This window comes from Rana temporaria, chromosome 1 (assembly GCF_905171775.1).
Source record: "Rana temporaria chromosome 1, aRanTem1.1, whole genome shotgun sequence".
NCBI classification, from domain to species: domain Eukaryota; kingdom Metazoa; phylum Chordata; class Amphibia; order Anura; family Ranidae; genus Rana; species Rana temporaria.
The window spans coordinates 638,654,727-638,681,542 of NC_053489.1; the positions used below are offsets into that span (position 1 = coordinate 638,654,727).

At 43.5% G+C, this 26,816-nt stretch overlaps 1 protein-coding gene across 1 annotated transcript in view; it reads left to right on the top strand.

The window, feature by feature from the left end:
* The first annotated feature begins 15,076 nt into the window (after positions 1 to 15,076).
* The window catches only part of C1QTNF7 (C1q and TNF related 7), a 142,058-nt gene continuing 130,318 nt past the window's right edge, over positions 15,077 to 26,816 (top strand). Inside the window, exon 1 of the mRNA XM_040335449.1 lies at positions 15,077 to 15,550. The gene's annotated coding sequence lies outside the window, so the exon portion shown is untranslated. The remainder of the gene's footprint in view (positions 15,551 to 26,816) is intronic.

The following is a 26,816-nucleotide window of genomic DNA, read 5'->3' on the forward strand; positions in this document are numbered from 1 at the left end:
CCCGCGCGTGCGCGCGGGAGATTTAAAATCGGCAGGGTCCGGCGCATGCCGGTCCTTCAGCCGTGGATTCCCCCCTGCGCATGCGCCGCCCGCATTGCAGGGGGAATATCTCCTAAACCGTGCAGGTTTAGGAGATATTCTCCTTACCTACAGGTAAGCCTTATTATAGGCTTACCTGTAGGTAAAAGTCCAAATAGTGGGTTTACAACCACTTTAACGTAGCTTAATGGGACAACCTACAACCGGTCCCTAGTCGATTAGACATGTATTTCTTGACTCTACAGTGAATGACTTAACAAACCAAGGGAGGGGGAAAAAAGAAAAAGGAAAAGAAAATTTTTGTTCTTATGTCATATGGTTATGTAAATGGACACTCCCGCCAAACGCATTTTATGTTGAGTTTGCTCTGTTTCTTATTCAAAGGTTCTATGGGCCAGATCTAACTATGGAACTGATCCACAGAATCAGTTTTCCATAGTTAGGCAGAAGATCCGGCATGTGTAAGGGACTTAGGATGCAGTACCGCATCCGCCGCTGGGGGCATTTTGTGTCGAAATGCCGCCTCTGGTATGCAAATTAGCACTTACGGAGATCCACGAAGCTTTTCAGCTTCGTTTTTTCTCCGTAAGTTTTAGTTTGCAAACGCAAAATTAGGGCTGCTTTTACAAAGTGTAAACTGTTTACACCATGTAAAAGCAGACCCTTCTGTCCAGCGACATGGTTTTTTTTTTGTTTTGAATTTTTTTTTTCGCGCCGTATCTTTTTTTTTTCCCGGCGCAACTTTATTGACCCATCGCAATTCACAAAGCTCGGCGTAACGTAATTTTGCGCTATGCACGTCGGGAAAATGACGTCACGAGCATACGCAGTACGGCCGGCGCGGGAGCACTCCTGATTTAAATGGGAATCGCCCCCATGAAAATAGGAACGCCTTGCGCCGGCGGAATTTAAGTTACACACCCAAAAATTTCTAAGTAAGTGCTTTGTGGATCGGGCACTTAGGTAGAAATTTTAAGGCAGTGTAACTTAAATGGGAAAAATTAAGTTACGCCGGATCTTTGTGGATTACCCCCTATGTTTTTGACTATCTGAAAGAGTAGTAAACATATTGAAATATAAACTGCAAAAACGAAACTGAAACTACAGGAACATTATATGATTGATTTTTATCTATTTTTAATAGTTTTTAAAAGGAATCAGTTAACTATTATGTCTCTATACCCTGTAAACAGTCATTTGAGCAAAAAAAATGTTTTCCTTTACAACTCCCTTAAGCTGAGAATCTGTAAACAGGTTTTTTATACGGACTGTAAAGTATTCCTTGTATGACGAATAAAAAAGGAAACCAGAGCTCCACTTGCTGGCTCATGCCACGTACACACGATCAGTTAAACCGATGAGAACGGTCTGATGGACCGTTTTCATTGGTCAAAACCGATCGTGTGTGGGCGTCATTGGTTATTTAACCATCGGTTAAAAAAAAGCCAACTTGTTTTAAATTTAACCGATGGATTCCTAACCGATAGAACAAAACCGATCGTTAGTAGGCACGACCATCGGTTAAAAACCTGCGCATGCTCAGAATCAAGTCGACGCATGCTTGGAAGCATTGAACTTCGTTTTTTCCAGCACGTCGTTGTGTTTTACGTAACCGAGTTCTGACACGATCGGTTTTTTAACCGATGGTGTGTAGGCGCGACAGACCATCAGTCAGCTTTATCGGTTAACCAATGAAAACGGTCCATCAGATCGTTCTCATCGGATGGACTGATCGTGTGTACGCGGCATAACACTAATGCCATGTACACACGATCGGTTAAACCGATGATAATGGTCTGATGGACCGTTTTCATCGGTCAAAACCGATCGTGTGTGGGCGCCATCGGTTATTTAACCATCAGTTAAAAAAAGCCGACTTGTTTTAAAGCAAGATTCACCCTAAAAACAAGTATATACCATTACATCCAGCATACTTCCGACATGTACAGTATGCTGTTTTTTTTTTTTATCGCTGTACATACCGTCTTATTATTCTTTTCCACCCGGCTTCCGGGTTCTCACTCCCGCGGGGAGTAGGCATTCCTATAAAGAGGCGTAGTGTCATCTGGGACTTAGCCCTGATGATTGAAGTCCGGATAAGGCGCGTTATGCGTTCCGAAAATAGGTGAACTGGGAGTCGACTCTTTACGGCGCCTGCGCACAGACTAGGAGCCGTGTAGAGCTGACTGCGCAGGCGCCGTATAGAGCCGACTCCAAGTTCAGCTGTTTTCAGAACGCGTGACGCGCCTTATCCGCACGTCAATCATCTGGGCTAAGTCCCAGATGACACTACACCTCTTCATAGGAACGCCTACTCCCCGCAGGAGTGAGAACCCGGAAGCCGGGTGGAAAAGAATAATAAGACGGTATGTACAGCGATAAAAAAAAAAAAACAGCATACTGTACATGTCGGAAGTATGCTGGATGTAATGGTATATACTTGTTTTTAGGGTGAACCTCCGCTTTAAATTTAACCGATGGATTCCTAACCGATAGAACAAAACCAATCGTTAGTAGGCACAACCATCGGTTAAAAATCCACGCATGCTCAGAATCAAGTCGACGCATGCTTGGAAGCATTGAACTTCGTTTTTTTCAGCACGTCGTTGTGTTTTACGTCACCGCGTTCTGACACGATCGTTTTTTTAACCGATGGTGTGTAGGCACGACTGACCATCAGTCAGTTTCATCGGTTAACCGATGAAAACGGTCCATCAGACCGCTCTCATCGGATGGACTGATCGTGTGTATGCAACTTTAGGCTCCATGCACACTGAAGCTAAAAAAAGCTATAAAAAAATGGCAGTAGCTCATCAGGGAGCATTTCAAAGTTTTTTTTATCATTTTTGCAATAGCTTTAATCAGCGTTTTTCAGTGTAGCTTTATATTTTTAATGGATAAACGCAAAAAAAACGCTGGCGCCGGCGTTTTTGAGCGTTTTTTCCCGCCGAAAAACAGCACTTTGAACTCAAATTTCGGGGTGTTCAGAAAAAAGCCGATAAACTCCAAAGCTCATTAACACAAAAGCACATAGGCTAACATAGAGTTCAGTTTATGGGCTTTAAAAAAAAAAAAAAGCCAAAACGCCAATAAACTACAGTTTATCAGCTTCAGTGTGCATGGAGTCTAATACAGGGGTATGCAACCTTTGAGAGGTGGAGATCTACCTGAACAACATAAAAGAGATCAAAGATCACTGGGGTTCAGTGCCATTTAAAAAAAAGTGGATGGTGACAGTCAGGAGGGCAATGGATGGTGTCAGTAGGGCAGTGGACAGCATCAGTCAAAACCAATCCCCTGGATTTTCCTCCTGCAGCAGCTCTACGGTGGTGGGAGGAAGAGGAGGAGAAGCTTTCAGCTGCTGCAGGAGGGAAATAAAAGGTGTAGTCAGAAGACAGGTATTTTAAAAATCCGAATCCCCAGATTTCGGATTTGGATTTTACCCCCTCTACCCTGACACCTTAGCCGGGCAGTAGTGGCCTCTTCCCCACCATAGCAGTGTCCTCTACTGCCCTTCACATGACCCCCCCCCCCCCCACACACACACAGTAGTGTCCTCTGCCCCCCCTTCCTCCCATAACAGTGACCTCTGAATAAATCCCTCCTGAAGACTCCTGGGATTTATGACATCATTTGCCGAGGCCTGGAAAGCAGGAAGTACCGTATTTATCGCAGTATAACGCGCTCCCGCGTATACCGCGCACCCCTAAAGTGGCCCCCAATCTTGTGGAAAAAAAGTTTTTTTTTTTTTGTACTTACAGTTTTGGTGTCTTGCGCGGCGGCCTCGTCGGGTCCGGCGTCCTTCTGCGGCTTCGGGTGTCCTCTTCGGCGGGTCCGGCGTCCGTCTTCGGCGGGTCGGGTGTCCTCTTTGGCGGGTCGGGTGTCCTCTTCGCAGCGGCGTCCTTGCGTCCTCCCCGCTCGTTTCCCGCCACGAGTTTGAATACTGCGCCGGCATATACCGAGCGCAGTACACTCGTGTATCTTCGGGCAGGCTCGGCAACTGTCGCGCTGACGTCCTGTACGCTCAGGACGTCAGTGCGAGAGGCGCAGAGACTGCCCGAAGATACACGAGTGTACTGCGCTCGGTATATGCCGGGGCAGTATTCAAACTCGTGGCGGGAAAGCGGGTATCGGCGTATATCGCGCACCCACGATTTTGCCCTGATTTTCAGGGCAAAATAGTGAGCGGTATACGCCGATAAATACGGTAACTGAAGAAATGTAAAAAAAAAAATAGATTAAACCAAACAAATATTAGGAAAATTAATATCTATTTACTAATGTTTAAAATGTGAAAGTGTCTGCGCTGTAAAAAAACTAAAATGAGGGGGGGCAAATAAAAGAGGTGAGGTGACAGAAAATCCGTGGACAGTGGGCCGTGAGATAGTAAGTATATTGACACGGTGGGAGTGACCCACAATGGAAAATAAAATAAGTGTGGTCTAGCCTAAACCGTGTATCAAAACACACATAAAGAATCTTCAAAATATCAATGATATGTGAACAGTTCGAACAAAAAAACCTCCTCAAGTGATTAATAGAAATAAACAAATATCCGATTGGTAAAACTTGAAGGAAAGGTGAAGTCTTATGGACAATATTGGAGTGCAGTCCAACAAACAAACAAGTAGAAAGTGACTGGTAGGTAAATGAGTGATTGGGTGTAGAAAATGTCAAACTCAGGTGAATGAAGGTGTGTGCTCAGGTAGGTCCACACAACGTGCACCCTTCACCAATGGTGAATCAGAAGGCTTACCTCTCTGCTCACATACAAACCCTGAATCAATCACTGTACCAGCAGGCTGTTAAATGGATATCTGCTTGTCTCACTCGTGGTACATACATATAAAGACAACGGTGTGAAAGTTGTAACTTTATCTTCTTACAGGCAATAAGGAGACAAAGTGCCCAAAATAAGGAGTGGCTGATTGTCCACTTACACAACTTACAGGAGTGTATGAGGAGCGTGTGCCTATCTCCACGAGCGCCGAGCTCGTATCCCAATCTTCTTCCTGCTGTCAATTTCTCTTTAGCATCAAAAGAGCCGTCCGCTCATGGCGAGATATATGAGCGGGGATGGAAGGAGAGAGGGGGGGCACATCGCATAAACCGTGCAGCAAATAAATTTATTAAAACAAAGAAAAGTAGGTAAAAGACTTTACTAATGTTGGCAACATAAAGATTAAAAATAGGCAATGTTGATTGAGAGGGTGAACCACTTGCCAACCGTATAACTTACATACAGTATACAGCGACAAGGTGGCTTCTGACACTTCCCGGTATCACATCATCGATGTCCACCGGCACCCTTCGATCATTAGGCAGAGACCCAGAATGGTGATCCGCCTATGTAAACAAGACAAGGGGAAAATATTACATACATTTTGTTTGGGTAGAAGGTCGCACGCTCGCGCAATTGTCAGTTAAAGCGGCGCAGTGCAGTATTGTAAAAAATGACCTGGTCAGTAAGTGGGTAAATCCTTCCGGGGCTGAAGTGGTTAAATATATTGGGCCAGATTCATGTAGATCAGCGGATCTATAGATCCGCTCGATCTACGTGATTTAAGATCCGCTCCCGCAAGTTTGAGAGGAAAGTGGGTAATTCACAAACCACTTACCTCCAAACTTGCGGTGGCGGATCCTAAATCCCCCGGCGGAATTCAAATTCCGCGGCTAGGGGGAGTGTACTATTTAAATCAGGCGCGTTCCCGCGCCGATTTAAATGCGCATGCGCCGTCCGCGAAATTTCCCGGCGTGCATTAAAATTCGACGCGGGAACGCCGGCTATACTTAACATTGGCTGCGCCTGATAAAAGCAGGGGTAAGTATACGCCGGGAAAGCCGCTACGGAAACGTCATAAGAAGACTGCGTCGGGTCCGCGTACGTTCGTGAATTTGCGTATCTCGCTGATTTACATATTATTTATCGTAAATCAGCGGGAACGCCCCCGGCGCCATTTTTAAATGGAAAAAAAGATCTGACAGTGTAACACAGTGTAACACTGTCAGATCTTAGCCCTATCTATGCGTATCTGATTCTATGAATCAGGCGCATAGATAGGATCAGTGTAAGTCAGAGATACGATGGTGTATCTGTAGATACACCGTCGTATCTCTTTGTGAATCTGGCCCATTCTGTTGTTATACTGATTTGGGCAGTTTGGTGATTTCTTGCCATCTTGTGGACATAATTATTACTACAATTTTTTTCTTTACCCTTTTGGACACTGCTTGATTTTGTTGTTTTTGTTACCTGGTAACATTTGTTGCTCAGTCTTATTGCTATCTGAACCAATCAATTGGGAGTCAGGGGGTTAAATGTGTGTACAGTCAGTTTCTTTATTCATCAGCCAGCCCAATCCAAGCCATGGACATTGACACTATTCACTCTGAATAAACTATCCCTCAATAATGTAAAATGCAGGAGGTCAGCTTCTTAACCACTCCAATACCGGGGGGCACTTACACCCCCTTCCTGCCCAGGCCAATTTTCAGCTTTCAGTGCTGTCGCTGTTTAAATGACAATTGCGGTCATGCTACACTGTACCCAAACAGAATTGTTATCATTTTGCTCCCACAAATAGAGCTTTCGGTGGTATTTGATCACCTCTGCCGTTTTTATTTGTTACTAAACAAATACAAAAAGACTGAAAATTTTGAAAAAAATTAAGTTTTCTTTTGTTTCTGTTATAAAATTTTGTAAAAAAGTTAGTTTTCTCCTTCACTGATGGGCACTGATAAGGTGGCACTGACAGGCACTGATAAGGCGGCACCAATGAGGAGGCACCAATGAGTTTGCACTGATGGGCACTGATAGGCGGCACTGTTATGATGGGTGTCACTGATATGCAGCACTGATGGGCATTGATAGGCGGCACTGATGGGGACTCATGGGTGGCACTGGTGGGCACTGATGGGAACTGATAGGCGACACTGATGGGCACTGAAGAGAGAGCAGGAGAGCAGCTGATCGACTCTCCTCTACTCTCGTCTGTCAGATGCGAGTCGAGGAAAAGCTGATCAACGGCTCTTCCTGTTTACAGTGTGATCAACCGTGATTGGGCACGGCTGATCATGTGGTAAAGCGCCTCCGTCAGAGGCTCTTTACCGAGATCGGTGTAGCGGTGAGACTCACACGCTGCACCACCGATCACCGCGATGTGCGCTCCCACTGTCGTGCGGCGGCTGTTGTCCTGGTGGACGTCATATGACGCCCAGTCGCGATAACTGAACCACCGCCCGGCCGTCATTCTGCTATAGGCCGGGCGGGAAGTGGTTAAAATGGAACTTTATTGTATCTGAGCACCACAAATTCATTTTAAATATTTAAACCAAACTCACCCATCCATGTCTCCATGTTTCCTTTTTTTTTTTGAGAAGTCGCTTTGAAAAACCCACCCCTAGCATTTCTAGATGTATCTATCTTGAGCAAGGGCAGATAATTCATGTAGCATTTATTTCATAGAATCCATCTGCCCTTAGCTCAGGCATGCAGGCAGGAGGATGTGCATAGCTGAGCAAGCCCTCCCTCCCTTCTTCCAGATGAAAGAAAAAATGCCCAGGATGACTCCTGGGTAAGGATGAGCCGAACACCCCAGGTTCTGTTCGCATCAGAACTTGCGAAACAGGCAAAAAATTTGTTCGAACACTGTTAAAGTCTATGGGACACAAACATGAAAAATCAAAAGTGCTCATTCTAAAGGCTAATATGCAAGTTATTGTCATAAAAAGGGTTTGGGGATCTGGGTCCTGCCCCAGGGGACATGTATCAATGCAAAAAAAAAAGCATTTTTTCCGGGAGCAGTGATTTTAATAATGCTTAAAGTCAAACAATAAAAGTGAAATATTCCTTTAAATTTTGTACCTGGGGGGTGTGTATATTATGCCTGTAAAGTGGCGCATTTTCCCCGTGTTTAGAACTGTCCCTGCAGCAAAATGACATTTCTAACGAAAAAAAAAGTAATTTAAAACTGATCACGGCTGTAATGTATTGTCGGATCCCGGTGACTTGTCATTTAGGTTCCCCTATCGAGATGGTTCCTGTAAGGACTGCGCAGGCGCAATCCTTGCCGACGGAAATCTCCGAACCTCGGCCGGCATCCAGGCTCATTCCTTAACATCCCCGTGGATTGGAGGATGTTAAAAAAAGAGCCAAGAGGCCGAGCGAGCGGAGCGAGGACATGAGGCCGACTGGCCACTTTCCTTAAATTCCACGTCGCCCTGGATGCCGGCCGAGGTTCGGAGATTTCCGTCGGCAAGGATTGCACCTGCGCAGTCCTTACAGGAACCATCTCGATAGCCGGAACCATATCGTCAGATCACCGGCAATACAGATACAATTAATCGAACAAAAATGGCATGCCCCCCCTCAGTCCATTACCAGGCCCTTTGGGTCTGGTATGAATATTAAGGCAGGGGTGTCCAAACTTTTTTCAAAGAGGGCCATATTTCATTAAGTGAACATGCGTGAGGGCCGACTATTTTGCTTGACATTCTTTGAACCATTAAAATTCTGCCTAAGTGTGTTCGTCTGAGCACTAATACACGGCCCAACATGAATTCTCTTGCCTTTGTGGCTGTGTGTGGTGAAGAGATGAGCTTGGGCGTGTTATTTGGATATACCGTATTTATCAGCATATAACACGCACAGGCTTACCATTGCCATGAATGCAGCCTCACCATTGCAATGAATGCAGCCTTACCATTGCAACCAATGTAGCCTTACCATTGCAAACAATGCAGCCTTACGATTGCAACCTCACCATTGCAACCAATGCAGCCTCACATGTGCCATAAATGCAGCCTCACATGTGCCATAAATGTGGCCTTACCATTGCCATCAGTGCAGCCTGAACGATGCCCATCTGCAGCCTCGGAGGGCAGAGAGAGGGGGCGGGACGAGTGCCAACAGATTACAAACAGGAGAATGTCTTGTTTACCCTGTGGCCTCTTTAATACAAAGTCCCACCTCCTATGATAGACAGAACAGTCGTTCAATGGCATCCAAGGAGACGGGACTTCCAATAGAGATGCTGCTGAGTAAACAGGAGATTCTCTTCATGTAATCTGACGTCGCTCGTCCTGTCCCCTCCCTGTCCCCTCCAAGGCAGCGCTGATAAATATGGTGTATATCTTTTGTGGCCACAAACAATATATATATCCAAATCCCCAGGGGGGCCATATTAAATCAACAGGGGGGCCGCATTTGGCCCCCAGGCCTGACTTTGCACATGCCTGTATTAAGGGGAACCCCAAACCAAAATGAAAAAACAAATTGCGTGGGGGTCCCCCCAAATTTCATAACAGGCCCTTCAGGTCTGGTATGGATATTGAGGGGAACCCTGCGCCATTTTTTATGACAATTCCATGCATATAAGCCTTTAACTAGTTACCGACCGCCCACCGTCATTCTACGTCATCACTTTAAAGATGAATATCTCGGTAACGGCAGCAGCTGCTGCCACAACCAAGATATTCATCTCTTCAGTGGGCGGCCGTGTAAACGATAACGGCGGTCTCCGCGGTGGATTCGCCGCGAGATCGCCGTTATCGGTGGCGGGAGAGGGCCCCCCCCTCCCGCCGCTCTCCTGCGCCCTCCGCCGCTTACAGTAGCCGTCGGTAGCGGCGGAGGAGATCGGATGTGTTCGGCAGCTGAGCGGGGTTACGAGTGAAGGAAAAATCTCCTTCACCCGTCCCCATAGCTCTGCTGGGCGGAAGTGACGTCAAAACGTCAGTCCCGCCCAGCGTCTTAAAGCAACATTTTTTTTTTTTGTCGTTTGAAAAAATGACATTTTCAATTTTTTTTTTTTTTTTTTTTGCATTTAAGCCTAAATATGAGATCTGAGGTCTTTTTGACCCCAGATCTTATATTTAAGAGGACCTGTCATGCTTTTTTCTATTACAAGGGATGTTTACATTCCTTGTAATAGGAATAAAAGTGATAATTTTTTATTTTTTTTTATTTCAGTGTTGTAAAATAAATAAAAATAAATACGAAAACCCCCAAACATTTTTTTAAAGCGCCCCGTCCCGACGAGCTCGCACGCAGAAGCGAACGCATACGCAAGTAGCGCCCGCACATGAAAACGGTGTTCAAACCACACAAGTGAGGTATCGCCGCGATCGTTAGAGCGAGAGCAATAATTCTAGCCCTAGGCCTACTCTGAAACTCAAAAAATGCAACCTGTAGAATTTTTTAAACATCGCCTATCGAGATTTTTAAGGGTAAAAGTTTGACGCCATGCCACAAGCGGGCGCAATTTGTAAGCGTGACATGTTGGGTATCATTTTACTCGGCGTAACATTATCTTTCACAATATGTAAAAAAATTGGGCCAAATTTATTGCTGTCTTATTTTTTAATTTCAAAAAGTGATTTTTTTCCAAAAAAAGTGCGCTTGTAAGACCGCTGCGCAAATACGGTGTGACAAAAAGTATTGCAATGACTGCCATTTTATTCTCTAGGGTGTTAGAAAAAAAAATATATAATGTTTGGGGGTTTTAAGTAATTTTATAGCAAAAAAAAATGTTTTAGTCTCGTAAACACCGACTCTGAAAAACAGGCCCGGGGCTAAAGTGGTTAAAATGAGCATTTTTGTTTTCTCATAGTGTCCCATAGACTTTAGCGGGGTTACACGGCTTTCAAATTTTTCCACGAACTCAGCATATTGTTCGGTGTTCGCCAGAACATCCGAACAACCAAAGTTCGGCCCAAACTTATGCTCGGGCTGAACCGTTCGCCCATCCCTACTCCTGGGGTGACAGAAACCAGAAAGCAACTGAAGAAATGTAAAAAAAAGTTTAAAACAAGTAAATATAATATATCTTCCTAACAGCATAAGGATTAAACATAGTTAATGTTGATTGAGAAAGTGAAGTTTTAATTATGGAATACAGGGATTTCTAATGCTAGATTTATTTTTTTTCAGAAAACAGTATTTAAAATGGTAAGCAAGGGTTTTTAAATATTTTTAAGTTATGCTATGTGATTGAAAGCATGTAACAAATATAAAGTAGATGCTCTCCCAAGGCTTCATTAAGGCCCCTTTCACACTGAGGCGTATTTCAGGCATTTTAGCGCTAAAAATAGCGCATAAATAATGCCTGAAATAATCCTGCCCCAGCATTCTGCGTGCGAGCTACCGGGTATAGGGGCGTTTAAAAAAAAAAAAAAATCATTTTATTTTTATTTTACTTAATTTTTTTATTTTTACACTTTTTTATTTTTTATTTTTTTTATCACTTTTATTCCTATTACAAGGAATGTAAACATCCCTTCTAATAGGAATCAGCGTGACAGGTCCTCTTTATGGAGAGATGTGGGGTCAATAAGACCCCACATCTCTCCTCCAGGCTTACAAGCATGAAATTGGTGAAAAAACATTTACCGATCTCACACTGACAGCCGTGATTGCGGCTTTGTTTACTTCCGGTTAACGGGCGTGACGTCATAACGTCGCGCCTGGGCCTCCGATGGTCATAGAGATGACTGGTGACCATCTGGTCACCAGTCATCTCTATGCTTCCCCAGCCAGTGCCGGCCAATTCGCTCTCCGGGCCCCCGATGGCACGGGAAAGCCTGGAGAAGCACAGGATGGCGGCAGGAGGGGGGGGGGGACGTCCCCTCCTGCTGCCTATAAGAACGATCAAGAGGCGGAACTGCCGATTTGATCATTCTTATTGTGCACAGAATCGCCGGCTGAAGATGGTGATATCTGAATGATGCCTGTAGCTGCACCCATCATTCAGATATCACCGCACAAATTCAAGGATGTAATTTGACGTTCAGCGGTTGTTAAGTGGTTAAAAAATAATTTTAGGCTTGAAGATTACACAAAACCCACAGATAGTATATATTTTCTGAAAGTAGATACCCTAGAGAATACAATAGTGGTAGTTGCAATTTTTTATGTCACTCGATTTTACCGCAAAGGTCTAGGAAACACACTAAAACATGAAATATAAGGTTGCACGGAGTAAATAGATATGCCAAACCTTAAATTTATGTTCGCCAGATTTCAGTACCCTATATTTTCCATAGCCGACGCTTCAAAAGCCCCCTAAAGTTATCAGTTTAGTGTTTCGGAGGAGGTCTTGTGTTAGAATTATTGCTCTCACTTCAGCGTGTGCGGCGACCTGTGTATCGCAATCAATGTTTTCACGCGTATGTGATGATTGTTAGGTGACAGGTTCTCTTTATCTCCCCCGTACTCCACTGAATGTTAGGGACCTGGCGGCGAAAGGGTTTTATAGCCTTGTAGGATTTCAATTTAATTTTTGTATGTATGTGCTATATTCTTTTATAGCACACACATTTGGAGGGACTGTCCCTGATTTGGAGCAATGTTCCTCTGTCCCTCATTCCTCCTCATTTGTCCCTCATTTTTGTCTGATCTATATAGCTGTATATAAAATGCACTTTTTATCTTTCAAAAAGTGTTTCCCAGCGCTAAACCTTTCATCCAAATTCCAAATGGCTGCATTTGCAAATTTAAAGCCAATATAAAGGATTAGTAGTGGGGAAAAAAAACCCTTGTGAATTTGTTACCTTTTTTTGGGTTAATTCTCTTTTAATGGGGTGTGGCAGGGAGCGTATGTTTTTTTTTTTGTTTTTTTTTGGGGTTGTGTTTTGTTTAATGTGATTTTGTTTGTATAATTTGTCGGTATTTTCTTAAAGCGGATCTCCACCCTAAAGTGAAGTTGCGCTGATCGGCCCCCTCCCCCCTCCGGTGTCACATTTGACACCTTTCAGGGGGGAGGGGGGTGCAGATACCTGTCTAAAGACAGGTATTTGCACCCACTTCCGGCCACACGTCACGGGCAAAAGACGGGTTTTTTCTGACATCCCGTCCGTCCCCCGTTGTGTGCTGGGAACACTCGGCTCCCAGCACACAGCGGGAGCCAATCGGCGGGCGCAGCGCGACTTGCGCATGCGCCGTAGGGAACCGGGCAGTGAAGCCGGAGCGCTTCACTTCCTGGTTTCCTCACCGTGGATGGAGGGGGGAGCAGCAGGGTGACGAGCGATCGCTCGTCCTCTGCTGCGGACGCCGCTGGACTCCAGGACAGGTAAGTGTCCTAATACTAAAAGTCAGCAGCTGCAGTATTTGTAGCTGCTGGCTTTTAATATTTTTTTTTGAGCGGACATCCGCTTTAAACACCCTGTTCACACGGCCGGGAATACCGTCAGGAAAAAAAACGTTAGTTTTCCTGACGGGATTCCTGGCAAGCTTGCCTTGCCAAGCCGTGCATACAGACGGCCACTCAAAAGAACGCGGTGATGCCATCGACTACGACGAGCCGGCGCTCGTCACATTCGATGCTGTCGCCGCCATCTTGCTACACCCCACACTAACCTTGTATGCTACCGCTCATGCGTCGAAGTCTTATCGAGCATGTGCGGGTTTACCTCGGACAGGTAAGCATACAGACGTCCGTTTTTCTCAGCAGGAAACACTCTGCCGGGAATCCCGGCGGGGAAATAGAGAACAGGTTCTCTATTTTTCCCAGGCAGTTTTCCTATCGGGAAACTGCTAGGGAGCATACACACGGCCGGGATTCCCGGCCAAATGCTCTCCTGGCGGTTTTCCTGCTGGGAAAAAAGGTCGTGTGTACGAGGCTTTAATGTTGTTTGCATATAAAAATAAAAAAAGGATATGATTTAAAAAAAAAAACTGCATCAGAGAAAAACCGGGTCTTCTGCTCTGCCACATAGGGTTGTGCTGTGTGTATGGGCGTCCGCTAATTTTTTTTCAGGGGGGGGGGGGCGTTTCGGCAGCGGCGATACACAGTTGCATTTTATCCCTTCTTCGACCTCTAGAGGGGGTTAAAAGCGACCCCCCACGTTAAAATGTAAAAACACCCCACTGTGCCCCCTGCATCTTTCAATATCTCTTTGTCACTACTGTGTACCCCCTCTACACAACTACATCACTGGACCCCTTTACATTACACAGCACCCTGCACCTCTGGACCCCTTTACATTACACAGCACCCTGCATCACTGGACCCCTTTACATTACACAGCACCTTGCATCACTGGCCCTCTTTACATTACACAGCATCCTGCACATGATGCCATCGGAATGCAGTCTGAGGATTATTAACTGTGATGACTGTCTGTGATTTTTTTAATATGCAACATGGCGGCGTGAGGAGGGGGTTAAATGTCCTGCACTGGTCATGGTAACTCATGTATTAATGTCCTGCACTGTGCAGGACATTAATACATGAGTTACCATGACCAATGCAGGACATTTACCCCCCTCCCCCCGCCGCCATGCTGCATATTAAAAAAAATATTTTCAAACTGCATCATTCCGTATGGCATGCCGCATGCCATCAGCCCAATTTAGTTTAGTGCTTACTTGCAGTGACACTGACACAACTGATGCTGCTGTACTGTGCTGTCTGATTGTAATGAAGATGTTGTTGCTGGTTTGTTCCTCCTCGGCGGCGCTGACTCCTCTAGCAGGCAGCTCTCTACGCTCCTCCCATCATTCCCAGCCAGGAATGATAATCCCCTCCCACCGTGAGTGCCGTCAGCCCTGGCCCACCCATGTGCAGGAGGCGGCGTGTCATTGTCAACACTACAATTTATGGGGGGGGGGGCAAATGCCCTCCCTTGCCCTATGGAGCGGACGCCCATGGCTGTGTGGTAGAACTGTGTAAATTTCAGGACCAGATGGACAAAAAAACAAATTCTTTGGCAAGTAGAGCAGCTCCTATTTAAGCATTTCATCCTTGTATTTAGCTTTTTAACTGGATTTCACATTTAATGTTCTGCATACTTGTTCTGGGTTACTAACTCAAATGACTGAAGCAAGAGGCAGCCAAGCAATTAGAATTTTCAGAATGCCAGCATTTGCAACCTTCATACTTCTCTTAGTAAAAGTTTTCTCTAAACAGCTCAATAGATGATGGAGCGTATAATTCTATTAGAAATTCAACGTTTTTATTACACAGAAACAAGTGACATAAATGAAACCATAATTCTGGCCACATATTAGACCTGCATAAATCGAACTGCGTAATCCCTCCCAGCTGTTAGGGTGACTTCCTGACCTCAGCCGAATAGGAGCCAAAGCTGCAGATCCCCTCTGCAAGATATTCACTATGACTGTATGGATCAAAGTAGAGAGCAGCACCATAAAGACAGATACACTGTTAGAGGATAGAGAGAAGAGAGCGATCCCTCTACGTCGCTCACTCCCAAACAAGAGAACCAGTCTCCTCAGGGGACCAAGCTTGTTTTAAAAAGATGCAGTTGCTTCAAATTAGAGAACTTGGCAAGTGCTAGTGAATAGGAGTGGAGTGTAGCAGAGAAAACTTCATCCTCTGCAAGTTGTAGACTTAGTCCTTTCCCGGAGATCAGACAGTCTGCTGGAGCGTCACTGTGCCTGGAACACTTTACAGAACCTTCAGGAATAAAAGGCTCTGATCCCTGCACAAACCTATGGGACTGTTTGGTTGCAAGAGTATTTCTGGGATGTCGGATGACAATATTCCAACATAAGGTAAGAAAAAGCAGTTGTGCCAAGTACACACAGGGGTGTAACGGTATAGTCATCACATTTTAGAGTCAATCCCGAAAAATAATATATTTTATGTTTTCTAGGTACTCGTAAAATAAATCAGCCACCAGATTATTTGATCTCTAAAGGGTTCTGCTTGGGAGATCTCTAAGTAGCAGTTCCCAGCTTTGCTTCTCCTCCCTTGGAGTCTCAGGCCTTGTACTCACGGCAGGACATGTCCGATGAAAACGGTCTGCAGACCGTTTCCATCGGACATGTCTGGCCGGGGACTGCCCGGGGACTTCTGTTCGATGGCTATACACACCATCGAACAGAAGCCCGCGCGTAAACATTACGCGGGGCGTGTCCGCGGTGTCGCCGCGTCGATGACGCGGTGTCGCCGCGACAATGACGCGGCGACGTGGGCGGGCCGCCTTAAATATGCTTCCACGCATGCGTCGAAGTCATTCGACGCATGCGAGGGATGCGGGCGGCAGGACATGTACGGTAGGTCTGTACAGACGACCGTACATGTCCGGGCGGACAGGTTTCCAGCGGACTGTTTTAAAACAAGTCCGGGAAACAGTTGTCCGCTGGAAACCTGTCCGATCCGTCCCAAAATGGTCCGCTCGGGCAAACACACGGCCAAACATGTCTGCTGAAACTGGTCTGCGGACCAGTTTCAGCAGACATGTTTGGTCGTGAGTACGGGGCCTCACTCCTTCAACTGAATTCTCCAAAAAATAGTTGTAAGCCAACATTGCAAGTGAGATCTTCTGTTCAGTTGAAGGTGGGCAGACCTGCGGAGTCAGGAGATGAAATCTTGTCGGTAGATGTTTGAAGGTTTTTATTTATCCAGGTCATGGTATAGCTAGTATTACTTAGTCATTGGAAATTGGACTTGTTTAGTAATGTTGAAGATGTTTTACCCCTTTTTTGAGTGGCTTCTTCAGTTCTAATGAGTGTAATGCCGCGTACACACGATCATTTTTCGGGTTGTAAAAAACAACGTTTTTCAGGCTCTAGAAAAAACTAATTTTTTTTCAACTTGATCAATAATACGGTCTTGCCTACACACGATCGTGAAAAAAAAAATGCTCTAGCAAAGCGCGGTGACGTACAACACATACGACGGCACTATAAAGGGGAAGTTCCATTCAGATAACGCCACCCTTTGGGCTGCTTTAGCTGATTTCGTGTTAGTAAAAGACGATTCACGCTTTTCTGTCTGTTACAGCGTGATGAATGTGCTTACTCCATTACGAACGCTAGTTTTACCAGAACGAGCTCTCCCGTCTCATAACTTGCTTCTGAGAATGCACAGATTTTTCACGTCGTTAAAGCCCACACACGACCATTTTTTACAACCCGAAAAGCGACAACATTAAAAACTTTGTGAAAAAATAGAGCATGTTCGAAAAAAAAATTGGCCGTTTTTCAGAACCTGAAAAATGCTCTGAAGCCCAAACACGATCGTTTTTAATGACATTAAAAAAAACTTCATTTTTTACAACCCGACAAACGGTCATGTGTACGCGGCATTAGAATCATACCCCACACTGGGGTAACTTCCAGACAGTTTAAATTGAGTAAGCTTTTGGGATAAGTGTTGAGTGGGTCTTCAATATTCCTAAGGACATCTTGTTTCTATGGTTCATGAGAGATAAGAATATTTTTGAAGATGTTTTACACTGTTAAAACATCTTCAAAAATACTCGTACCTCTCACGAACCATAAAGTTGCTTCAGGAGTATGTTCCAGACACTGGGGTAGATTCATAAAGAAGTTACGCTGGCGTATCTATTGATACGCTGCGTAACTTCTAGGATGCTCCGGCGTATCTTTTTTCTGTATTCAGAAAACAAGATACGCCGGAATTAGGCTAAGATCCGACTGGCGTAAGTCTCTTACGCCGTCATATCTTAGTTGCATATTTACACTGGCCGCTAGGTGGCGCTTCCGTCGATTTACGCGAGGAATATGCAATTTAGGTAGATACGCCGATTTAGAAACGTACGTCCGCCCGGCGCATTTTTTACGTCGTTTACGTTAGGCTTTTTCCGGCGTAAAGTTACCCCTGCTATATGAGGCGTATCCTATGTTAAGTTTGGACGTCGTTCCCACGTCGAATTTTGGAAATTTTACGTTGTTTGCGTAAGTTGTCCGTGAATGGGGCTGGACGTAATTTACGTTCACGTCGAAACCAATACGTCCTTGCGGCGTACTTTGGAGCAATGCACACTGGGATATGTCCACGGACGCCGCATGCGTCGTTCGTGAAAAACGTCAATCACGTCGGGTCACGATTCATTAACATAAAACACGCCCCCCCTGTTCCTCATTTGAATTAGGCGCGCTTACGCCGGACCATTTACGATACGCCGACGTAACTTAGGAGGCAAGTGCTTTGTGAATACAGTACTTGCCTCACTATCTTACGTCGGCATAGTGCAAATGGGATGCGCTATGCCGGCAGAATGATACGCCTCCGTACGTGAATCTACCCCACTGATTTTAATTTGAGTAAACCCTTAGCATGTGTGATGAAAAGATCTTTAGTATTTTTAAAGACATCTTCTTGCTGTGCTTCATTTGAGATAAGAGTAATGTTGAAGATGTTTTACCACTCTTCTTTGTGGCCTCTGCAGTTCTAATAAGTGTTGGGAGCATACCCCACACTAGGGTATGTTCCAGGCACTTGTTTGAATTGAGTAAGCTCTTAGGATGTGTGCTTGAAAAAGGTCTTTAGTATTTCTAAAGATGTCTGATTGCTGTACTTCATGAGAGATAAGTGACAAATCAGGCTTGGGTACCAACGTAGGTCAGTAGTTTGGGATAGGGGTTACTAGTGCAATATATCATCCCACTAATAGGGAACAATAAAAGCAAGAACACGGTTAGCAAGGTAGAGGCAAAATCGAATCTGTTTGTTTGCCTGTGTTAGATGACATAAGAAGACATAGCAGTAGTGGTGGGAACAATTGTTAACTCCAGGCTGGACTATGCAAATGCCCTCTATCTCGGACTCCCAAAGTACCAAATCACGCACCTGCAGGTCTTTCAGGTGACTGGGAAAAAACATGGGAATCCAGACAGAATCACTTTCAAAGCACTCTGTCTAACGCATAAATGTATTTGGGGAAAAGCCCCCCAATACCTATGCGACAAAATAAAAGCCTACAACCCCAATCGCGCTCTGCGATCCTCCAACCAAAATTTACTCCAAATCCCCAAAACCAGATACAAGTCCAAAGGAGAAAGAAGATTTGCTGTCCAAGGCCCTCGACTTTGGAACACTTTGCCAACCTCCATTCGGTTGGAGGAGAACCACTTGGCCTTTAGGAGAAAGATCAAAACCCATCTCTTCTGAGCTCAAGGGAGAAGTGCTCAAACAAGCGCCCAGAGGCGATTCAGTTCGCATGTGTAGCGCTATATAAATTTTTCACTCACTCACTCAGATGTAAATACATAATGTAGTTTGTATTGTTGGTTTAGTACAACCTTTCCCAACATTTTAACCCCAGAGGAACCTTTGAAATAATTTTCAAGTCCCGTGGAACCCTTTCTAGAATTCATTTATCAGGGAGCAAGGCAAAAAACCCTCTTATAATGGTGGTAATTGAAGAATAATCCACTTACTGTGGTGGTTGTAGTGGAACGCCACCATTCCAGTGTTGGCAATTGAAGAATACCCCCTTACAGTGGTGATCAGGGTGACAAACTTATAGACAGCTAAAATGATCACTGGTTTTCCTGCACTTGGCTCTGCCATGTGGTGTTCAATCAGGAGTTGAAGGCACCATCAGATAGGAGGTCAATCAGAAACCCCTATCAACCTCTGGAGGATCCCACGGGTTCCATGAAACTCTGGTTGAAAATGGCTGGTTTAGTATTTACATTTATTACCCCAGTAAAGCAAATTTGAAGAGATGAAAATACCCCCAAAAGCAGTTGCTTTTGGTTTAAAAGATTCAGATGGCGAGTTACATGGATATGTAATGTTTTTCGACAAGAACAATGCTGTATCATTGATCCAACACTAACTATACAGTTATCAGATGTTTATGATATGATTTTCAGTAGCTGTTTCATTTGATTGGCTGTGAATTAAAGGAGTTGTAAAGTAAAAAAAAAATTCACCTTAATGCAATCTATGCATTAAGTTGAAAAAACATCTGATGCTGCTGCCCCCCCCCCCCAGCCCCCGGTATACTTACTTGACCCCTCGAAAGTCCCACACTCGGTCCTGAGATCCTCTTCGCCGCTCAGCCTGGCCGCTGGTTGGCTAGAGCGGATGGATTGAGAGCTGCGCAGCCATTGGCTGGCGCTGCTGTCAATCACATCCGGTGACACGGCACGCCAAGGGGCGGGGCCGAGTGATACAGTGAGCGGCTATGGCAGCTCGCTGTATCACGGGAGCGCGCCCGCAATTACTCATCACCATGCGAGCTCTCTCGAATGACTGTGGTCAGTACTTGCGGGGAGGACCAGAGACCGCCACCGAGGGACCCTAGAAGATGTGGATCCGGGGCCACTCTGTGCAAAACGAACTGCACAACGGAGGTAAGTATAACATGTTTGTTATTTTAAAGGGAAAAAAAAATTCCTTTACTAACCCTTTAATATGTAATGCTCTTCTGGGAAGAACAAGCCTGATGCAATAACAGACAGATCCATCAAAATGAAGGGTCTGATGAGCCTCATTTTTTTATGTGCCGAACTACAACCTTGTTACAGAAGTAAATTTGTATTACTGTTACGGTATGTTGAAGATTCCTAGCAACGAGTTCAGCAAATCATGTAGTAGTAGACATCCATTTGAATCAATTTGTTCCGTCTTGTTCCCAAATGCTTAAAAATGTAAGTTCTTTTTTTCTTCAGAAAATGTATCTATCTGAGATTTTTGGGAGGGAAACAAGGGAGTGAAAGGAAGATTTGTCATTCACTAAACGGTAATGTCTTTCTTCCAAGAAGTCATGGATCTTCCTTTTTAGTCAGGAATTAAAAAAAAACACACTCATCTAGGTGGATGCTGCATCGGTCCCCAGCTGTCCAACAACTGAGAGATCAATACGAGAAAAGAAGAAAAAGAAAGATATCAGACTGTGCAGGCCTAGATCTTTTTCTTCTCCTCTCATGTGTATACATTACGGATGATGGCCATGCATGTCACATTAATTACTAAAAACTGAGAGATCAAAGACCACTGACTGCTCAGTTCTTTTTCTTCAGTGAGCAGAGAGCGGGTGGCTGTCAGTCACCGACTCTCTACTCTGTCCCTCCAGTGCTCACTGGAGCTCTCACTGAAAGGTCAAGCATCTGGGATAATCTAAAAATTTAAGTTGGGATCTCTTCAGAGCCTGGAAAAGATGATTGATGCGTGGGTCACAGGAGTGCAGAACCAGGTGCACTTCTGTGACCCACAGGAGAAGTAGGGCCAAAAGAGCTTTGGCCCTACTTCTCTTTTAAAATATTGTGTCACTGGTATTAATTATGGGACATACCGTATATAATTTATGTGTTTATATTCTGGAAGATATTTCTCTTTCATGGGAGGTGAAAAATCTCCACCTTTTTCGTTTCTTTTTTCTTTGTTCAGCATCATCAGAGTTAGGCATTATTGCTGTACTGGAGACCAATGCTAGGAGGGGTCCGATTGTGCAAGAGGTAATAGTTGTTAATGAATGGGATCTATAAGGCCCCATACACACGGGAGGATTTATCCGCGGATACGGTCCAGCGGACCGTTTCCGCGGATAAATCCTCTCGAGGATTTCAGCAGATTTTAATGCAATGGAGTGTACTCACCATCGCATTGAAATCCGCGCCGAAATCCTCTGGCGATGACGTGTCGCGCCGTCGCCGCGATTATGACGCGGCGACGTGCGCGACGCTGTCATATAAGGAATTCTGTTTAATACTGTTTAATACACTCTGTAGTTTTAATCAAACTTTAAATAAGAAACAAACAAATTAAAGTCTTAGGCCTCGTACACACGACAGAGAAACTCGACGTGCCAAGCCCGTCGAGTTCCTCGTCGAGTTCCTTGTTGAACTTGTCGAGAAGCTCGGCAGGCTTGCTTTGCGTACACACGTAACATACCAAAATCTGGTCGTTCTCCGGCGCGATGACGCTCACGACGTATGACGCGACTATAAAGGGGAGGTTTGATTTTGTTGGCGCCACCCTTGGGGCTCCTTTTGCTGATTCCGTGTTTACGCGTGTTAGTAAAAGTTTGGTGAGTGACGATTCGTGCTTTTCAGTCTTTGTGCTTTCAGATTGATCTCTGCCGTTCAGTTTGTACTTGTGGGGGTCGTATCTAGGCAATCGAGACGTGCGGTCAGGTCGTATTGTTTTACATTGCGGTCCTGTCCCCGCGTTTTTCATTGTCAGGGTCGTTCTTCATAGGTCTTGCTGTTCTTCACTGCGGTCTGTTTGGTGCAATTCTGATTTGTCGTTCGTAACTAGCCTTGTAGCCATGTTGCAGGCACCTAGTCGTCGCCGACTTCGTGCTAAGCATCTTCTGTGTGTAGGTCTGTTTGTTTATGACCTAGACGATGAGGAGTTCATGAACAGGAGGAGGACGCGTTCATGGACCAAGAATTGGTTGCTCCGTAGGAACCAATTCTCTCACATGCCTTTGCTGCGGGAGCTTCAGGAAAATAATCCTGTTGATTAGAGGAATTTCCTGAGGATGTCTGATCCCGTCTTTCAGCACCTGTTGGCTTTGGTGTCCCCCTATATTACCAGGCAGGACACCGTTATGCGGGAAGCCATCAGTGCTGAGCAGAGGCTAGTTGCCACCCTCCGTTATCTGGCAACTGGGAGAAGCCTTCAGGACTTAAAGTTCTCGACGGGCATCTCCCCCCAGGCTCTGGGCCTCATCATTCCTGACACCTGCTCTGCCATCATCCAGGTTCTGCAGGAGGAATATATGAGGGTAAGTTTTCTCCTTTAATATCACATTTTATGTCTATAATGTATGCTAATGTCTTGTAGTTATCTCCTCCTTCCCTAATTACCATGTCTGGAATATGCTGTGAATGTCCCCTTTGCCCCAATGCATGCTGTAAACTTTGATGCCCCTTTTTTGGCCTACATGCATATTTCCCATCACTTACCTCCCCAGAATGCTATCCTGGGCCCCAACCTACCTAGTCTAGTCACTTCCCAATGTATTGTGTTATATCCATTGTAATGTCCCCCCCCCCCCCCTCCCCTCAAAAATGTGTTGTAAAGTCTATGTTCACCAATAATCCTAATTATCTTATTTTTGTACTCCCAAACTCATCTAGCCCTCCCCTCAAAAATGTGTTGTAAAGTCTATGTTCACCAATAATCATAATTATATTTTTTTTGTACTCCCAAACTCATCTAGCCCTCCCCTCAAAAATGTGTTGTAAAGTCTATGTTCACCAATAATCCTAATTATATTTTTTTTGTACTCCCAAACTCATCTAGCCCTCCCCTCAAAAATGTGTTGTAAAGTCTATGTTCACCAATAATCCTAATTATATTTTTTTTTTACTCCCAAACTCATCTAGCCCTCCCCCAAACTTGGGCACTGGCCCATCAGAGGGGGTGTTTAATGTGTTAATTGTCTAAATATATTTAGATATAATATGCTAGTTCCCAGAAATGTTATAATGCTTATAATGTCTTTGTCTAATCTGCTTGCAAGGTTATGCGGCTAATTTTACCATTTTTGCTTCCCCAGCTTCCGTCCACACCACAGGAGTGGCAGTCTGTGGCTTTGGACTTCCAGACCCGATGGAACTTCCCCAACTGCGGGGGAGCCATCGACGGGAAGCACGTCCGCATCGTGCCTCCACCCCGTTCAGGATCCCAGTTCTTTAACTATAAGGGGTTCAACAGTATTGTGCTGATGGCGGTGGTGTCAGCACAGTATGAATTCCTTTTTGTGGATGTCGGGATGAATGGACGGATATCGGATGGGGGAGCCTTCAGGCAGACGGAGTTTGCGCTTCGCCTTCAGGATGATGATCTGTCATTGCCACCGGATGACCAGAATGTAGAAGGCCTGCCATTTGTTTTCCTGGCTGATGAAGCGTTTGCCCTGGGACCCCATCTTATGAGGCCATTCCCTCAGCGCACCCTCACCCCAGAGAGGAGTGTCTTTAATTTCCGGCTGGGCCGAGCACGCAGAGTGGTTGAGAACGCTTTCGGCATCATGGCCAGCCGGTTCCGCCTTTTCCTCACCTCTCTCCACATGGCGGAATATAAGTGGAATACTATTATTTTTGCATGCTGCATTCTGCATAATTTTTTGCGGAGACAATCTCCAAATTATATGGCCCTGGTTGGGCCTGAGGCACAACTTTTGGCTCCATCAGAAACTTTGGCGGGCCTTGAAGCTGGCCACACAGGACTGCCCCCCCAGAGTGCCCGTGAAGTCCGGGACAAATACATGGACTATTTCATGGGTAGGGGGGCAATACCATCTCAAGCAAATTTGCCATAATTGTAGCTTTCACCAAAATAAATCATAATCTTTTTTATAAACTTGTTATGTCTTGCTTGTGTTGCTTGGAGTTCTTTACTAAGTGTAACTAAGTGTATTTTCATTATCAACTAGCAAACATTTCCCAGGTGACCCCCAAAACAAACACATAGAAAATTTAACGTTTTAGGAAAAACACCACACACTTTTTTGAGGTTCAAAAGCTCTTTATTTTCCCAATTTTTTTTTTTGTTTTTTTTTCAAAAATACCCTACAAAAATATTTTGTCTTTTTTCTCATACAATATACAATCATTTTTGTAATTTTTTTGGTTTTTTTTTCTCATACAATATACAATCATTTTAGTAAATTTTTTGGTCTTTTTTCTCATACAATATACAATCATTTTTGTAAATTTTTTGGTCTTTTTTCTCATACAATATACAATCATTTTTGTAATTTTATTGGTCTTTTTTCTCATACAATATACAATCATTTTTGTAATTTTTTTGGTTTTTTTTCTCATACAATATACAATCATTTTTGTAAATTTTTTGGTCTTTTTTCTCATACAATATTCAATCATTTTTGTAAATTTTTTGGTATTTTTTCTCATACAATATACAATCATTTTTGTAATTTTATTGGTCTTTTTTCTCATACAATATACAATCATTTTTGTAATTTTTTAGGTTTTTTTTCTCATACAATATACAATCATTTTTGTAAATTTTTTGGTCTTTTTTCTCATACAATATACAATCATTTTTGTAAATTTTTTGGTCTTTTTTCTCATACAATATACAATCATTTTTGTAATTTTTTTGGTCTTTTTTCTCATACAATATACAATCATTTTTGTAATTTTTTTGGTCTTTTTTATCATACAATATACAATCATTTTTGTAATTTTTTTGGTCTTTTTTATCATACAATATACAATCATTTTTGTAATTTTTTTGGTCTTTTTTATCTTAATAAACATTAAAATCTGGTTATTTTTTTTTTTTGTATTTTTTTTTTATTAAATAAAGTCTAAAATCTGGTTATATTATTTTTTTGTATTTTTTTTATTAAATAAAGTCTAAAATCTGGTTATATTATTTTTTTGTAATTTTTTTTATTAAATAAAGTCTAAAATCTGGTTATATTATTTTTTTGTATTTTTTTTATTAAATAAAGTCTAAAATCTGGTTATATTATTTTTTTGTAATTTTTTTTATTAAATAAAGTCTAAAATCTGGTTATATTATTTTTTTGTATTTTTTTTATTAAATAAAGTCTAAAATCTGGTTATATTATTTTTTTGTAATTTTTTTTATTAAATAAAGTCTAAAATCTGGTTATATTATTTTTTTGTATTTTTTTTTTATTAAAGAAACTGTAAAATCTGGTTATATTATTTTTTTGTTTTTTTTTTATTAAATAAACAGCAAAATCTGGTATTTTTTATTTTTTTTTTTTTTTTTCTGATTCAGACTCTCCCCAAAACATCTAGTAAATTTTTTAATTTATTTTCCACCCTCCTTGTTCTTTCGTTAATTTTTCTGTTGGCCAGATGAATCTCCTCCACCTATTCTCTGCAGGCCCATATTTCGGAGATCAGCATCTGTTTAGTATGCCTGTCCAAGCCACCACCTGATCCTGAAATGTGGACAAAACAATTTTTTTAAATTAGGCAGGCCTACATCTACATTACCTGAAGCTGGGTTAGTAATATGTTACTTTACCTGATGTGGTGGCAGGCTGCGCATCATCACCATCCCTCGGGGGTGTGGCTTGCTGGACTTCTTGCTCCCTTCTTGCTTCATGACGCCCTACGAGAATGAAGAAAATGGAAACAGGATTTTTATAGCTTATAGGCCTGAAAGAGGAATATGATTCACTTTATACAATTTCTGGGACTATTGATGTTTTGAAAAACCCCTCAGGGCAAAACACAGGATTGAAGGCATTCACAAAGATCATGACAAATCTTTGAGCTTTGGTCTACTTTTAAACATGTAAGCCAACCAAGTATACACTGGATCACCTCACCTCTGTGTGAACCCCAAAATGGGTTATTAAAGGGGACAACAATTATGCAAATGAGTCCACATGTGTCACCGACTGCTGAGCAGACTCTCCTTTTACTGTATATATTTAAATTTTAAAAAAAGTTTTGTGGTTTTAATAGCACATCTACATAATTTTCACGATTGATCTCACCACAATTTTAGAAAAATGTCATAATTTTTAGGATTTTAAACACAATATTTAGTCGTTCCGAATGGACGTCCAGTTTGACGATAAATTCTTGTGCATAAAAACATAATACAGTACAACCTGAAATAAAAAACACATGGCGCGGAACAAATCTTACAAAATATATAACAAACTTACTTCTTCTAATCACTCTCCTGATCCTCTTCATTTGTTCCGGCTCACGTTTTTTCAGGTCACACCACCTTTTCCGGATCTGTTCCTTGGACCTTTTCACCCCAAATTTCTGATGGAGACTCCTCCTCACCTTCTCCATTATTTGGGCCTTGACCTTATTAGGGTACTTATATGGCCCATGCCTCCCATCATAGTCCTCTGCTTTGAGGATGAGGACCATCTCCACCATTTCCTCAAAGGTCATGTTGGAGGCCTTAAAACGGATTCGCCGTGCTGCCATATTCTCCATGTGCTCCCAACAAAAAAAAGATGGAAAAGGGGCGGGGAAAATACGACACCATGAACGTCAGGGGCGGGGAGACGTGCGTAAAGTCCCACATGCGCGTGTATAAAGGGCTACCACGTGAGTAAAAGGGGCGTTCACAGTT